This window comes from Ranitomeya variabilis, chromosome 1 (assembly GCF_051348905.1).
Source record: "Ranitomeya variabilis isolate aRanVar5 chromosome 1, aRanVar5.hap1, whole genome shotgun sequence".
Lineage (NCBI taxonomy): Eukaryota > Metazoa > Chordata > Amphibia > Anura > Dendrobatidae > Ranitomeya > Ranitomeya variabilis.
Window position 1 is genome coordinate 1,164,058,672 of NC_135232.1, and position 18,527 is coordinate 1,164,077,198.

The window sequence follows — 18,527 nt, forward strand, 5'->3', positions numbered from 1 at the left end:
GACCATTTTCTAAATTTCTGGCAATATAATTCTGCTGCCTCTTGACCCTGAGACAGGCCCAACAAGGTCTTTTCTGCTTGATCCACAGAATTAGGTTCATCATATAATAGTCCTAAAGCCTGAAAAAAGGAATCTATATTAAGCAAAGCAGGATTCCCAGATTCCAGGGAAAATGCCCAATCCTGTGGATCACCACGCAGAAGGGAAATAACGATTTTAACCTGCTGAATGGAATCATCAGAGGATCGAGGTCTCAAAGCAAAAAACAGTTTACAGTTGTTTTTAAAACTCAAAAATTTAGACCTGTCACCAAAAAACAAATCAGGAGTAGGAATCTTCGGTTCTAAAACCGGAGTCTGAACAATATAATCAGAAATTCCCTGCACCCTAGCAGCAAGCTGGTCTACACGAGAAACTAATTCATGAACATCCATGCTAATGCAGAACTCCTCAGCCACCCAGGGAAAAAGAGGGAGGAACAGACAAAACAAACTACAGAAAAAAAAATGAGTCAACACCTTTCTTCCCTTCTTCTGAGATGCATTTAACTCATTGTTGGCCAGTTGTACTGTTATGATCTGTTGACCTTGGAGCTGCATAAAACCTTCTCAGGAGACATGGAAACTGTACTGACCGCAAACCCTGAACTTAACACCGCAATTAGAAGTAGCCGTGGGGTGTGCCTAACATACTCTAGACACCTCGACACAGCCGGAGGACTACATACCCCTATAGATGGAAATGGGAACACTAGCTTGCCTCAGAGCAGAACCCCAAAGGATAGGCAGCCCCCCACAAATATTGACTGTGAGTAGGAGAGGAAAGACACACACAGGCAGAAAACAGATTTCAGCAAAAGAGACCACTCTAACTAAACAGGGAAAGATAGGACAGAATACTAAGCGGTCAGTATTAAAACACTTCAAAAATACCCACAGCAGAAAATACAAAAAGTTCCACAAACTAACTAAAGTCATGGAATGTACATCTGCCACTCCTGAGAATCCAACAAGACTGTGAAAACACTGACACAATCAAAGCTGGACAAAACAACAATGAATAGTACTGAATAATTAAGCACACAACATGTGTGCACAAAAGAAACCAGACACTTATCTTGCAGATTTGGCAGTAAGGCAGAAGGAACCAGGCAAGGACTAAACCTCCAAAAACAATGGACAACTGGCAAGGACTAATGAATCCTGCAAGCCTAAATACTCCAGTCAGAACTGCAATCAGTAGATTCACCTGACCAGCGCTGCAAACCAGGGACCACTGCACTACCATCTACAACCACCGGAGGAAGCCAAAAAGCAGAATTCACAACAGGGACCACAGCATGTAGAACACGTCTGCCGAAGGTCAGATCCCTGTCGAAATTCAGCCTGTAATGTCTGGTGAAGGTATGAACAGAAGACCATGTGGCGGCTCTGCATATCTGTTCTGATGAGGTGTTTCCTCTTGCTGCCTATGACGTGGAGACCGACCGCGTAGAATGGGCCTTCAGAAAGATCGGCGGAGGGAGATCTTTGGCCGAATATGCAAGGTAGATGGCTTGTTTTATCCAGCTTGCAATCGTGCTTTTAGCCGCCTTCTTCCCTTTACTTTGTCCTGAGAATTGGATAAAAAGATTCTGGTCGACCCTCCAAGATTTGGACTGCTCCAGGTAATGGAGAACTACCCTGCGGACATCCAGGGTATGGAAGTTTTCCTCCTTCTCGTTGGAAGGGTTTGGACAAAATGAGGGCAAAACCACATCCTGACCCCTATGAAAATCTGAAACGACCTTGTGTATAAAGGCTGGGTCTAGTCGTAGGATTATGCTGTCAGAATTTATGGATAGAAAAGGTTCTTGAATTGACAAGGCCTGCAATTCTCCTATGCGCCTAGCTGTGGTATTAGCTACTAGGAACACCGTTTTAAGTGTTAGGATTTTAAGGGTTAGAGAAGACTAGGGCTCAAAGGGTGGTTGAGTTAAACTATTGAGTGCTAAATTTAGATCCCAAGGAGGGATCCAACTAGGGAGACTAGGACGTAGTCTACTAGCTGAAGTTATGAATCGCTTGATCCAGCAGTGGCCAGCTAGATCCTGGTCAAAAAAGGAACTGAGGGCCGATACCTGAACTTTCAGAGTACTCGGGGAAAGTCCAAGATCTAAACCCTTCTGGAGGAAGTCCAGGATTTGAGAGATGTTGGGGTGGAAGGGATCCGGGACACTGGGAAGACACCAGGAAGAGAATTTCTTCCATACTTTGTTATAGATGGCGTTAGTCACCAGTTTCCTACTCTTTTGGAGAGTTTGGATAACCCTATGTGAGAGACCGCTGGCTTTTAGAATGTTGGTTTCAGTAGCCAGGCAGCTAGATTCAATTTTTGGAGATCCAGATAAAGGAGGGGACCTTGGAAGAGGAGATCGGATCTTTGAGGAAGAAGAATGGGACCTTCCTTGTTCATTCCCCTCAAAGGTGCTGTACCAGCTCCGTCCTGGCCACAATGGGGCGATCAGGACTGTTGTGACTCTGTCTGACCGGATTTCTGCAGTGTTTTTGACAACATTGGAATTGGTGGAAAGGCGTAAGCCAAGTTGAAGGTCCATGGATGAATGAGAGCATCTATTCCCAGAGCACCCTGCACAGGGCCGAGGGCTAAGCTTAATGTATTATAAAAATTGTTTTTTTGCAACAGCTATTTCAGTTTCATATATCTAATAACTGTTGGACACACTAATGTTTCTGCCTTGAAATGAGGTTTATTGTACTAACAGAAAATGTGCAATCTGCATTCAGACAAAATTTGATAGGTGCATACGTATGGGCACCTCACCAGAAAATTGACATTAATATTTAGTAGATCCTCCTTTTGCAAAAATAACAGCCTCTAGTCGCTTCCTGTAGCTTTTAATGAGTTCCTGGATCCTGGATGAAGGTATTTTTGACCAGTCCTCTTTACAAAACAATTCCAGTTCAGTTAAGTTTGATGGTCGCCGAGCATGGACAGCCCTCTTCAAATGATCCCACAGATGTTCAATGATATTCAGGTCTGGGGACTGGGATGGCCATTCCAGAACAGTGTAATTGTTCCTCTGCATGAATGCCTGAGTAGATTTGGAGCGGTGTTTTAGATCATTGTCTTGCTGAAAGATCCATCCCCTGCGTAACTTCAACTTTGTCACTGATTCATGAACATTATTGTCAAGAATCTGCTGATACTGAGAGGAATCCATGCGTTCCTCAACTTTAACAAGATTCCCGGTGCCGGCATTGGCCACACAGCCCCAAAGCATGATGGAACCTCCACCAAATTTTACTGTGGGTAGCAAGTGTTTTTCTTGGAATGCTGTGTTTTTTTGCCGCCATGCATAACGCTTTTTTGTATGACCAAACAACTCAATCTTGGTTTCATCAGTCCTCAGGACCTTCTTCCAAAAATAAATTGGCTTCTCCAAATGTGCTTTTACATACCTCAGCCGTCTCTGCTTGTGGCGTGCTTGCAGAAACGGCTTCTTTCGCATCACTCTCCCATAATCGGGCTAGTTCCGCTACTTTGGTTTCGCCATTTTTCTGCAACTCTGGTTTCCATCCTCGTTTTTCCTCGGGACATGTGGAGCCTTCTGACTGTCCTGGGGTAGATTCTGTGGTGGATAGGTTGCAGCAGATTTGGAATCATGTGGTGGACAACTTAAAGTTGTCACAGGAGAAGGCTCAGCGTTTTGCCAACCGCCGCCGCGGTGTGGGTCCCCGACTTCGTGTTGGGGATTTGGTATGGCTGTCTTCTCGATTTGTTCCTATGAAGGTCTCCTCTCCTAAATTCAAGCCTCGCTTCATCGGTCCTTACAAGATATTGGAAATTCTTAATCCTGTGTCCTTTCGCTTGGATCTTCCGGTATCATTTGCCATTCACAACGTGTTCCATAGGTCTTTGTTGCGGCGGTACGTTGTACCTGTGGTTCCTTCTGTTGAGCCTCCTGCTCCGGTGTTGGTTGAGGGCGAGTTGGAGTACGTGGTGGAGAAGATCTTGGATTCTCGTCTCTCCAGGCGGAGGCTTCAGTATCTGGTCAAGTGGAAGGGCTATGGTCAGGAGGATAATTCCTGGGTGGCTATGGCCTCAATCTTGGCTGGTTCTGGTCACTGTTTCCCACTTCCCACCCAATGTCCTAAATACTGAACCTCCGCTTTGCCCACGTGACACTTGTTGGGGTTGTCTAATACTGTCTCTAGGTGATTTAGATGCTCTTCCCATGTCACGCTGTAGATGGCGATGTCATCCAGGTAGGCACAAGCATAGTCCTGGAGACCATCCAGAAGCCGGTCAGCCAGCCTCTGGAAGGTCGCAGGGGCATTCTTCATCCCGAATGGCATAACTCGAAACTGGAATAAGCTGAACGAGGTGACAAATGCAGACTTGGGAATAGCGTCAGGACTAAGGGGAATCTGCCAGTAGCCTTTGCATAGATCGATGGTGGTTAAATACTTTGCCCCCGCCAGCCGGTCTAACAGCTCATCCACGCGCAGCATGGGATACGCATCCGTCACCGTTTTCTCATTGAGCCTGCGATAGTCTACACAAAACCGTGAGTCCCATCCTTCTTGGGCACTAACACTACGGGGGATGCCCAGGGACTATCTGATTCTTCAATGACCCCTAAACGCAACATCTCTCGTATCTCTTGTCGCATCCCTACTCGTACAGACTCAGGGACACGGAAAGGGGGTTGTCTCAGGGGGGTCTGATTCTGGGTCTCAACCTTGTGTTGTGCCAGGTGGGTGTACCCCGGTCTCCCTGAAAACATCCTCTGTCACTGCCTCAACAACGCCTCTGCCTGCTTTCTCTCCCGGGGACCTAGGTCTGCACCCCAGTGTACCTGGTCCCATGTTTTAGGCTGAGTCCTCTCCCCTAAGACATCAGGCAAGGGGAGTCCGGCTACATCCTCTGCTTCAGGTGCACAGATGGCCACTACCCCTTCAGGGCGCTCCCGGTAGGGCTTCAGCATGTTCACATGGAACATGCGGATAACCCTGGGGTCGTCACAATCGGCGACATTATAGGTGGTGTTGCCTATTTTCCCCACTACCTGGTAGGGCCCCTGCCATGCAGCTTGGAACTTGTTCTGCCTAGTGGGTTCTAACACCAGGACCTTCTGTCCTATCTCAAAGGTGCGTTCTCTGACCCTCCGATCGTACCACACGCGCTGGCGCCTTTGGGCCACCTGCAGGTTCCCACGTACAGCCTGGGTCAGCTCCTGTAGGTGGTCCTGGAATACCAGCACATAGGGTACAATAGGTACCCCTTTCATGGTGCCCTCCCTTTCCCAGTGTTCTAGCACTAAGTCTAGGGGTCCCCTTACCCGTCTCCCGTATACCAGTTCGAACGGAGAGAACCCCGTGGATTCTTGGGGCACCTTCCGATAGGCAAACAGGAGGTGAGGCAAGAATTTCTCCCAGTTTCTGTAGGTCCTGGTAAAAGTCCCAATGAGTTGTTTTAATGTCCCGTTAAAGCGTTCACACAACCCATTGGTTTGCGGGTGGTACGGGGCGCTTCTAATGGACTTTACGCCGCACAGCTTCCACAGTTGGTTGGTCACCTCTGCTGTAAACTGGGTACCCTGGTCCGAGATAATCTCCCGGGGAAATCCAACCCATGAGAAAACCTGGAGCAGGGCAGCCGCCACCGTCTCTGCCAGTATGTTAAGTAACGCAACTGCCTCTGGATACCGTGTGGCATAATCTACCACTGTCAATATATACCTTTTCCCTGACGGATTGGGTTTTGCTAATGGCCCTATCAGATCGACCGCTACTTGGCTAAATGGTTCCTCCACAATGGGGAGGGGGCGTAATTTGGCCTTGCATCGATCTCCCCTCTTGCCAATACGCTGGCAACTGTCACAGGTCTGGCAGTACTGACGAACATCATAGGTTACCCCCGGCCAAAAGAAGTTTTGTGTCAGACGATGCATGGTGCGACAAACGCCGAAGTGCCCGGCCAAGGGTATGTCATGAGAGATTCGCAGTAACTCCTGCCTATACTTCTTGGGAACTACCAGCTGTCGTTTTATAGTGGGGCTCGTCCCTGTGTGGTGCTGCTCTGTGATCCGGTAGAGGAGTCCCTGCTTCCATATAAACTGTTCCCCTTCCAGTACCCCTCTCTCCTCCTGTGCCTTCCCATGATATCCCTCCAATGAGGGATCCTAAAATAACTCCCTCTTAAATTAATCTGGGGTGGCCCAAGAAATGTGTCTGGCTATGGGAATACGTGTAGGGCTGTGATGTCTTACCTAGGCCTCCTCTGAGTGTGATTCCACCTCCGCAGCTCGAGCTTGTCTCCGGGTGGTCACAGGATATGTCTCAGCCAGAGGGGCAACCGAGAAGGCAGACAACATGAGCCCCAAGTCATTTCCCAGCAAGACGTCTGCAGGCAAATCCTCCATCAAACCGACCTCAACAAGGCCATCCCCGACTCCCTAGTTCAGGTGAATCCTGGCAGTGGGAAGTCGATGTATGGCTCACCCTGCTACATGGACTGCCACTGTCCGGTCCGTCTTCTCTTGGTCCCGGAGGAGATGAGGCTTCACAAGGGTCAAAGTTGCTCCAGAATCTCTTAGTCCCTGCATGCGTTTCCCATTAACCCACACGACCTGTCTATGCTGTTGTCGATTATCTGCCCGGGCTGCCTGCACAGGGTCTACTTCATGCAGCACTTCCTCCATTTCTTCCACCCCTTGGTTAGTTGTAGCCCCCAAAGCCGGGTCAGCTTCGCCTTGGTAGCAGTGTACAGCGGCCCGGCTGTAGGTAGCTGTTCCCACCTTTGGCCACTGGGTATGCTGAGTCCGGTTGGGACATTGTCTTTGCAGGTGGCCCAGCTGATGGCAGGTTTGGCATCGCGCCCCTGGGGAACTGTGGTAGGCCAGGTTTCTAGCTGGTCCCCCTACAATCTTCGGTGATTTGGGGCCCTCCAGGTCCATGGGCGGACCCTTAGTGACCATCTTTGATCCAGACAACTGAGGCCTCCTGGCATCATGATGTTCATTGGCCAGACGAGCGGCTTCCTCAAGAGTCATTGGCCGCCTTTCCCGAAGCCATTCCTGTGTCTTGGGGGTTAGTCCATTAAAGAATCGTTCTAACAAGAAGAGCTGGAGGACTTCCTCCTTAGTGGTTGCTTGGCTGCCTTGTACCCACTGTAGCAGTGACCACCGTAATTTACAGTGTCACAAGAGGTGGACGATGATGAGACAGAATTGCCAGAAAGTCAGGAGGAGGAGCAGGTGTGGATGTGGAAGACGAGGTGGTGGATAACATAGTGACTGACCCAACCTGGCAGGAGGACATGCAGAGCGAGGACAGCAGCACACATGGGGAAGGAGGCATATCACCCCAACAGTGAGTAAAAGCTCACAGACATAAAAAGAGTAGGGTTGAGTGACTTTCATTTTTTTAAGATCGAGTCGGGTTTTGCGAAACCCGACTTTGTCCAAAGTCAAGTCGAGTGAAGTCGGCCGATTATCGCGAAAAGTCGGGGATCGACCGAAACATGAAACCCAATGCAAGTCAATGGGGAAGCATAACTGAAGAAGAAAATGCGGCAGCACTCACCAGTTCAGTTCTTCTTCAGTTTTGCCATTTACATAGACTTTTTTCTTTGTGAGCACCTCCAGTTTCCTAGAGGCACATGTTCTGACAGACACCGTGAGTGGACTTCACGTCCCTCGTTCACACATTAGCGGCTGTGCGGCTTCATTTTTTCTTGTTACCACAATGGGGAAGCATAGTCGGCAGTGAGTGGAGGCCAGGAAAACACCTACAGTGCCCATTTTAATGCCAAAAACATCCATTCTTGTTTCTGAAGCTTGTCAATCTTAATTAACTTTATAATAATAGTTGGGCATTGGAAAATGGGGGTCATTTGGCAAAAGTTGTGGGGGTAGGGCTGGTTCAAGGTTTTAGTGAGCCCAGGAAACGTGGACTACGTCACAGCGGTGGAGCAGTGAGAGGTAAGTATTTCAACTTTGCAAGTGCTGTGATCCTGAGCAAGCAGGGAGGCCCACTCGTTCGCATTGGCACTGGCACAGGGCCCCTCAAAGTACGGCGGTGTGTTTGCACGGCGGGGGCGCCTCCCACCGGCAGCGACACTTTTGCGTACTCTGAGGGGCCCTGTGTCTGTGACGTCGCCAACGAGTATGCCCCCCTACCTGTTGAAGAAACATGAACTTTCATCTGCACCTTCCTCTTTGTCCCTGTGTAAGGTGGTATAGTATGCAGGAAGGGGAACCTGACTTTCAGCAGGGTCAGATTGTGGCTGTGTAGCGTGCAAGGGGAATGTAGTGGTCTGGGTCAAAGTACCACAAGACTCATCTAGCACCGGCTGGGCAATGGGCAGGATGAGGCGGAAACACTGATATAGGCCCAAATAATAAAGTGGGTAAAATGCAGTTCAAAATTGGTAACAGGACTAACCAGGTGGCATTGCTTAGTTCAGTGGAGTAGAAAACCCAGGAGCGGCAGACACCGTTAGTAGGGCCGAACCACACTAGTAGGCCCTATGCAGTTTAATATTACAAATGAAGGCCGAAAGCCTGAAGATTAAAGGTCAGGAAAATAACACAGGACAACACCAAGGTGCGGCACACACCGTTACTAGGCCCAACCAAAGTAGTAGGCCAACTGCAGTTTAATTATTTAAAATGTAAGCCGAAAGCCTGAACATTGAAGGTCGGGACAACAAAACAGGAGAAAACCCAGTAGCGTCAGACATTGTTTTAAGGGCCCAACCACACATTTTAAAAACAACTACTTAACGAGAGCCTTAAGATTGAAGCTGAGCTTTATACAGTGGAGGACAACACCATGGAGCGTCACACACCGTTAGTAGGCCCCAACCACCAATTTTTAAAAACAACTACTTAATGAGAGCCTGAAGGTTGAAGCTCAGACAAGTAAACCTGGAGGAGAACACCCAGGAGGAGGAGAACACCCAGGAGGAGGAGAACACCCAGGATCGTCAGACTCTGTTAGTAGGCTCCAACCACCAATTTTTAAAAACAAATACTTAATGAGAGCCTGAAGGTTGAAGCTCAGCTTTATACAGTGGAGGACAACACCAGGGAACAGCAGAGACGGTTAGTAGGCCCCAACCACCAATTTTTAAAAACAACTACTTAATCAGAGCCTGAAGGTTGAAGCTCAGCTTTATACAGTGGAGGACAACACCAGGGAGCGGCACACACCGTTAGTAGGCCCCAACCACCAATTTTTAAAAACAACTACTTAATGAGAGCCTGAAGGTTGAAGCTCAGCTTTATACAGTGGAGGACAACACCAGTGAGCGGCAGACACGGTTAGTAGGCCCCAACCACCAATTTTTAAAAACCACTACTTAATGAGAGCCTGAAGGTTGAAGCTCAGACAAGGAAACCTGGAGGAGAACACCCAGGAGGAGAACACCCAGGAGGAGGAGAACACCCAGGAGCGTCAGACACCGTTAGTAGGCCCCAACCACCAGTTTTTAAAAACAACTACTTAATGAGAGCCTGAAGGTTGACGCTGAGACAAGTAAACCTGGAGGAGAACACCCAGGAGGAGGAGAACACCCAGGAGCGTCAGACACCTTTAGTAGGCCCCAACCACCAGTTTTTAAAAACAACTACTTAATGAGAGCCTGAAGGTTGAAGCTCAGCTTTATACAGTGGAGGACAACACCAGGGAGCGGCAGACACAGTTAGTAGGCCCCAACCACCAATTTTTAAAAACAACTACTTAATAAGAGCCTAAAGGTTGAAGCTCAGACAAGGAAACCTGGAGGAGAACACCAAGGAGGAGGAGAACACCCAGGAGGAGGCGAACACCCAGGAGCGTCAGACACCGTTAGTAGGCCCCAACCACCAATTTTTAAAAACAACTACTTAATGAGAGCCTGAAGGTTGAAGCTCAGCTTTATACAGTGGAGGACAATACCAGGGAGCGGCAGACACGGTTAGTAGGCCCCAACCACCAATTTTTAAAAACAACTACTTAATGAGAGCTTGAAGGTTGAAGCTCAGACAAGGAAACCTGGAGGAGAACACCCAGGAGGAGGAGAACACCCAGGAGCGTCAGACACCATTAGTAGGCCCCAACCACCAATTTTTAAAAACAACTACTTAATGAGAGCCTGAAGGTTGAAACTCAGCTTTATACAGTGGAGGACAACACCAGGGTGTGGCAGACACGGTTAGTAGGCCCCAACCACCAATTTTTAAAAACAACTACTGAATCAGAGCCTGAAGGTTGAAGCTCAGACAAGGAAACCTGGAGGAGAACATCCAGGAGTGTCAGACACCGTTAGTAGGCCCCAACCACCAATTTTTAAAAACAACTACTTAATGAGAGCCTGAAGGTTGAAGCTCAGCTTTATACAGTGGAGGACAACACCAGGGAGCGGCACACACCGTTAGTAGGCTCCAACCACCAATTTTTAAAAACAATTACTTAATGAGAGCCTTAAGGTTGAAGCTCAGCTTTATACAGTGGAGGACAACACCAGGAAGCGGCAGACACGGTTAGTAGGCCCCAACCACCAATTTTTAAAAACCACTACTTAATGAGAGCCTGAAGGTTGAAGCTCAGACAAGGAAACCTGGAGGAGAACACCCAGGAGCGTCAGACACCGTTAGTAGGCCCCAACCACCAATTTTTAAAAACAACTACTTAATGAGAGCCTGAAGGTTGAAGCTCAGATAAGGAAACTTGGAGGAGAACACCCAGGAGAAGGAGAACACCCAGGAGGAGGAGAACACCCAGGAGCGTCAGACACCATTAGTAGGCCCCAACCAAACTAGTAGCCCCACTTCATTTTTCAAATTCCTATAGGCTGAAAACCTGACAATTGAAGCTCAGCTTTTTTCAGAGGAAGACAGCTTTATTGAGTGGCGCAGACAGAACAGGTAGTAGGGCTTAAACAAAACAGTTGGCTCAATGCAGTTTAAAAAAGGTTACAGGGGTACGCAGGCAGCATTTGTGTGGTCAGCGGAGGACAATTTGAATTAGGGACTGCAGACAGACTTAGTAGGCCTAAAATAAAAAAGGAGGCTTTATGCACTTTAAAATAGGTTCCAGGGGTACACAGGCAGCATTGGTGTGGTCAGTGGAGGACAATTTGAATTAGGGACTGCAGACAGACTTAGTAGGCTGTCCCCTGTGGACCATGCATCCACCACATTAACCCATAATGGACACGTAACTGTTATGATCCTAGTGGAAGAGGATCTCTGGTATTCCGGCTAAGTCTGCGAAAACATAGGAACTGCTCTAGGGAGGTGGAAACTGGGCTAACCGCATACCTGATCCTAACACACAACTAGAAGTAGCCGGTGAACGTGCCTACGTTGTTTCTAGACGTCTCGAGCCAGCCGGAGAACTGACTACCCCTAGAGGGAAAATAAGACCTCACTTGCCTCCAGAGAAATTAACCCCAAAGATACAGAAAGCCCCCAACAAATAATAACAGTGAGGCAAGAGGAAAACCCAAACAAAGAGATGAACTAGATTCAGCAAAGTGAGGCCCACCAATCTAGATAGGCAGAAAATAGAAAGTGAACTATGCGGTCAGCAGAAAACCCTGCAAAAACATCCACGCTGAATATTCAAGAACCCCCGCACCGACTGACGGTGTGAGGGGAGAATATCAGCACCCTAGAGCTTCCAGCAAGCTGGAAAATCACATTTTAAGCAAGCTGGACAAAAATCACTGATAATGCAAATGATCCAAAGTATGCAAACAGAACTTAGCTTTTCTTGCATGAGACAGATGGCAAGGAATCAGGAGGAGACCAAATTGGACTGAATACATCGATACCAGGCAAGAGACTGAGTCCTAAGGAGGACTAAATAGGGAACACCCACAGCTTAATGAAACAGCTGAAGCCCAGGCCTGCAGAAAGACATGACTCATACAATACCATTAGTGACCACAAGAGGGAGCCCAGAAACACAGTTCACAACACGTAACCTTCCGTGGCCATGCCTACAGGTCCATGCGTCTGTTGTCAGGTGCACCTTTGTACTCACAGATTGCCAGAGTGCATGGACAATCCGGTCTTTTACATGCTGGTGGAGGGCTGGGATGGCTTTTCTCGCAAAAGAAGTGTCAACTGGGTAGCTCGTAGCGTCGTACAGCGTAGTCCATCATGGCTTTATTAATATAAAATAATATAAATAAATAGCCTCTATGAACTTTAAAATAGGTTCCAGGGGTACACGGGCAGCATTGGTGTGGTCAGCGGAGGGCGATTGCAATGAGGGACCGCAGACAGACTTACTAGGCCTAAAATAAATAAAAATAGGCTCTATGCAGTTTTAAATAGGTTACATGGGTACACAGGCAGCATTGGTGTGGTCAGCTGAGGAGGATTGCAAGGAGGGACCGCAGACATTCTTACTAGGCCTAAAATATATAAAAATAGGCTCAAGGCACTTAGAGTTATCTCGCAGGGGTACACAGGCAGCATTGGTGTGATCAGCGGAGGAGGATTGCAAGGAGGGACCGCAGACAGGCTTACTAGGCCTAAAATAAATAAAAATAGGCTCAAGGCACTTAGAGTTATCTCGCAAGGGTACACAGGCAGCATTGGTGTGGTCAGCGGAGGACGATTGCAAGGAGGGACCGCAGACAGACTTACTAGGCCTAAAATATATAAAAATAGGCTCAAGGCACTTAGAGTTATCTCGCAGGGGTACACAGGCAGCATTGGTGTGGTCAGCGGAGGACGATTGCAAGGAGGGACCGCAGACAGACTTACTAGGCCTAAAATATATAAAAATAGGCTCAAGGCACTTAGAGTTATCTCGCAGGGGTACACAGGCAGCATTGGTGTGGTCAGCGGAGGAGGATTGCAAGGAGGGACCGCAGACAGGTTACTAGGCCTAAAATAAATAAAAATAGGCTCTATGCAGTTTTAAATAGGTTGCATGGGTACACAGGCAGCATTGGTGTGGTCAGCGGAGGACGATTGCAAGGAGGGACCGCAGACAGACTTACTAGGCCTAAAATATATAAGAATAGGCTCAAGGCACTTAGAGTTATCTCGCAGGGGTACACAGGCAGCATTGGTATGGTCAGCGGAGGACGATTGCAAGGAGTGTCTGACACAGTTAGTACTCCCAAAAAATAAATAGATGTTAATGTCTCGCAAAACAACAAAACAAAAAAACAAAAGTGTGGCATACTTAGGTACAGGGGTGGGCTCCTCTGCTGAGTTTCAGACATAGTAATTTGGCACTAAGTATTTACTGGTGTCAATATAGGACACTGACCCTGACTATTTTAACTAGCATCATACATGTCAAAAAATTGGTATTGTCAGTGCCAGGCATTGAAGAATGTCCGCGCATAGACTAAACATTGGTGGAGCTGTGCGAGATAATTTTGCACGTGGTAGAGCACAGTTTGAGCTGGGGGGGTGAACTGTCTTGTGGACGGCGGTACCGTCCCAGGGCCCCTCATGTTACAACGGTGTGTCTGACGTTGGGTGCGCGCCACCACTGCCAGAGACACTTGATTGTACTATGAGGGACCCAGTGGCAGTGTCGTCGACCAAAAGCGGGCACACCCACCTCTTCAGACAAACGGCACTCTAACGGGTGCTTGCACCAAGTGGCAAGACCACGGCCCCGTGGGGGGAGTTTTCCCATTTAGGGAGGTGTAAACATGTCGTATGCTGGACAAACAGCTGCTGCAAATTAAGAGATTGGAACAGTCAGTAAGACCAGTCCACAAGCAAGACCTTTTTATAGGAAAGCTAGGTGTCAGCCGGGAAAGGTGGGGCAAAATAATTTGAAATCCAGGAGTGGTTCATTTTAATGAAGGTTAGATCATCAACATTTTGGGTAGCCAGACGAGTCCTTTTTTTGGTCAGTATTGAACCAGCAGCACTGAATACTCTTTCTGATAGCACACTAGCTGCTGGGCAAGCAAGCTCCTGCAATGCATATTCTGCCAATTCAGGCCAGGTGTCTAATTTGGATGCCCAGTAATCAAATGGGAATGACGGTTGAGGGAGAACATCGATAAGGGATGAAAAATAGTTAGTAACCATACTGGACAAATGTTGTCTCCTGTGACTTTGAATAGATGCTGCAGTACCTGTCCTGTCTGCGGTCATTGCGAAATCACTCCACAACCTGGTCAGAAAACCCCTCTGTCCAACTCCACTTCTGATTTGTGCACCTCTAACACCTCTGCCCTGTAGCCCCCTGCAGCTCGTGTGAGAACCATCACCGGCGCTGTGTGCTGGGAATGCCTGAACCAAACGGTCTACAAGAGTTGCTTGTTTGGTTGCTAATATTTGTTCGAGGTTCTCATGTGGCATAATATTTTGAAATTTGCCTTTATAGTGAGGGTCAAGGATGTAGGCAAACCAGTAATCGTCATCGGTCATCATTTTAATAATGCGTGGGTCCCTTTTGAGGATACGTAAGGCATAATCCGCCATGTGGGCCAAAGTTCCAGTTGTCAAATCTGCGGTTGTGCTGGGTTGAGGGGCAGTTACAGGCAAATCTACATCACTTGTCTCCCTGAAAAAAACAGAACCCGGCCTTGCAATGCCACTAATTTCTATTGGCCCAGGAGAAGCTTCCTCATTAAAAAAGTACTCATCCCCATCATCCTCCTCATCCTCCTCCTCCTCTTCGCCCGCTACCGCGTCCTCTACACGGCCCTGACCAGACAATGGCTGACTGTCATCAAGGCTTTCCTCTTCCTCGGCTGCAGACGCCTGCTCCTTTATGTGCGTCAAACTTTGCATCAGCAGACGCATTAGGGGATGCTCATGCTTATTATGGCGTTGTCTCTACTAACCAGCCATGTGCATTCCTCAAAACACTGAAGGACTTGACACAGGTCTTGTAGCTTCGACCACTGCACACCTGACAACTCCATGTCTGCCATCCAACTGCCTGCCCGTGAATGTGTATCCTCCCACAAAAACATAACAGCACGCCTCTGTTCGCACAGTCTCTGAAGCATGTGCAGTGTGGAGTTCCACCTTGTTGCAACGTCGATGATTAGGCGATGCTGGGGAAGGTTCAAAGACCGCCGATAGGTCTGCATACGGCTGGAGTGTACGGGCGAACGGCGGATATGCGAGCAAAGTCTGCGCACTTTGAGGAGCAGGTCGGGTAACCCCGGATAACTTTTCAGGAAGCACTGCACCACCAGGTTTAAGGTGTGAGCCAGGCAAGGAATGTGTTTCAGTTGGGAAAAGGCTATGGCAGCCATGAAATTCCTTCCGTTATCACTGACTACCTTGCCTGCCTCAAGATGTACAGTGCCCAGCCATGACTGAGTTTCTTTCTGCAAGAAGTCAGACAGAACTTCCGCGGTGTGTCTGTTGTTGCCCAAACACTTCATTACCAATACAGCCTGCTGACGCTTGCCACTAGCTGTCCCATAATAGGACACCTGGTGTGCAACAGGGGCAGCTGCGGATGGACTGATTGTGTCACTGCGGTCTGTGGACGAGCTATCGCTTCTGAAGGAGGACGAAGAGGAGGATGAGGAGGGGGGCCAACACCAACAGCCAACTGTTTCCTAGACCGTGGGCTAGGCAGAAGTGTCCCAATATTGCTGTCCCCTGTGGACCCTGCATCCACCACATTAACCCAGTGTGCCGTGATGGAGACGTAACGTCCCTGGCCATGCCTACTGGTCCATGCATCTGTTGTCAGGTGCACCTTTGTACTCACAGATTGCCTGAGTGCATGGACGATGCAGTCTTTAACATGCTGTTGCAGGGCTGGGATGGCTTTTCTAGAAAAAAAGTGTCGACTGGGTAGCTCGTAGCGTGGTACAGCGTAGTCCATCAGCGCTTTGAAAGCTTCGCTTTCAACTAACCGGTAGAGAATCATCTCTAATGTGATTAGTCTAGCAATGTGGGCGTTCAAACCCTGTGTACGCGGATGCGAGGATGAGTACTTCCTTTTCCTAACAAGAGTCTCATGTAGGGTGAGCTGGACTGGAGAGCTGGAGATCATGGAACTAGCGGTGGTGCCGGTGGACATGGCAGACTGAGAGAGGGTTGGAGATGGTATTCTTGCCGGTGCCCTACATGCAGTGTTTCCTACTACGAACCTGGTGATTCCCTGACTGCTTTGGCCTGGCGACGAAAGCTGCACAGATACTGCAGGTGGTGCGGAAAATGGTGGGCTTACAGTGAGGGAAGGGATGTAGCGTTGCTGACTAGCTTCATTGGCCGAGGGTGCTGCAACCCTTAGGGACGTTTGGTAGTTAGTCCAGGCTTGCAAATGCATGGTGTTTAAATGTCTATGCATGCAACTTGTATTTAGACTTTTAAGATTCTGACCTCTGCTTAAGGTAGTTGAACATTTTTTACAGATGACTTTGCGCTGATCACTTGGATGTTGTTTAAAAAACATGCCAGACTGCACTCTTTCTACTATCGGATACCTTTTCAGGTATTGCAGACTGAGCTTCTTTAACCAGATGGCCACGCTGTCCCCCAACTGGTTTTGGTTTTGCCACGCGTTTTTGGCCAGATACAGGCCCGGCAGATGGAACCTGTTGTGATGTTGATGCCTGCTGCGGCTCCTCCTCCTCCGCTTCAGAACTTCTGCCGCCTGCACCCTGTTCCCCCAATGGCTGCCAATCGGGGTCAACAACTGGGTCATCTATGACCTCCTCTTCTATCTCGTGTGCAAATTCGTCTGTGTCACCGTGTAAGCCGGTGGTATAGCGTTCGTGACGGGGCACCATAGTCTCAGCTGGGTTTGATTCTGGCTCAGTACACTGTGAGGGCAATGTTCTGGTCTGAGTCAAAGGAACAGCATAGTAATCTGGCTGTGGCTGTGCATCAGTGCACTCCATGTCCGATTCATCTTCTAATGGGCATGGCCTGTTAACTGTTTCACTGTCTAACCCAGGAACGGTATGTGTAAAGAGCTCCATGGAGTAACCCATTGTGTCGCCTGACGCATCCTTCTCTCTTGTTCTGGGTGAAGAAGACAAGGAAGCGACTTGTCCCTGACCGTGAACATCCACTAACGACGAGCTGCTTTTACATTTAGCACTTTCAGAAGAGGAGGCAAAAGAGCTAGAGGCTGAGTCTGCAAGGAAAGCCAAAACTTGTTCTGCTGCTCCGGCTTTAAAAGCGGTTTTCCTACTCCCAGAAAAGGGAGCGTTCGAGGCCTTGTATAGCCAGATGACGAACCTGGCTCAACAACTCGAGACTTAGGTGCTGTATTGCTTTTACCACGACCACCTGATGCTCCACCACCACTACCATCATTACCAGCTGACAATGACCGCCCACGGCCACGACCTCTTCCACCAGACTTCCTCATTGTTTGCAAAACGTAACCAAAGTAACGGTATCTGTTACTGTAAAACAACTTATAAGGTGAACTCAAACTTCTGTAGGATTTATATGTACCTTTATAGGTGGCTGACAATGAAAGGAAAATCAGGCCCAATGTTACACACTAGGTTTTATGTGCCCCAATAATTTGAGACAGATGGCACACACAGGACAAGCACTCAAGCACAAATGCCAATCTTAATCTCCCACTATGTTTTTTTTTTCAGGGAGAATTAAAAAAAAAAAAAAAATTCACAGTATGACACACTAGGTTTTTTGTGCCCCAATAATTTGAGACAGATGGCACACACAGGACCGGCACTCAAGCAGAAATGGCAATCTTAATCTCCCACTATTTTTTTTTTAAGGGGGAATTTAAAAAAAAATAAAAAACATGACACACTAGGTTTTATGTGCCCCAATAATTTGAGACAGATGGCACACACAAGACCGACACTCGAGCAGAAATGCCAATCTTAATCTCCCACTATGTTTTTTTTGTCAGGGAGAATTAAAAAAAAAAAATCCCAGTATGACACACTAGGTTTTCTGTGCCCCAATAATTTGAGACAGATGGCACACACAGGACCGGCACTCAAGCAGAAACGCCAATCTTAATCTCCCACTATGTTTTTTTTGTCAGGGAGAATTAAAAAAAAAAAAATCCCAGTATGACACACTAGGTTTTCTGTGCCCCAATAATTTGAGACAGATGGCACACACAGGACCGGCACTCAAGCACAAATGCCAATCTTAATCTCCCACTATATATTTTTTTTTTTCAGGGAGATTTAAAAGAAAAAAAAATGGACTGTCCTACAATTACTATCTCCCTGCAGTAATCTCAGCAAGGTATGGCAGGCAGCAATAACAAGGAGTGGACAGCTGCACAAAAAAAAAACAAAAGTGTGGACAAACAAACAAGATAGCTGTGCAGAAAGGAAGGAACAACAGGATTTGTGCTTTGAAAAGAAAAAAGCAGTTGGTTTGCACAGCGGCGTACACACAGCAACGCAGCTATCAGGGAGCCTTCTAGGGCAGCCCAATGAGCGACAGCGCTGGGGAAAAAAAAAAAAAGTAGCCTCCACTGTCCCTGCAAACAAAAGGTGGTGTTGGACAGTGGAAATCGCTACAGCACAAGCGGTTTGTAGCTTTATGTACCCTGCCTATCACTATCCCTGCTTCT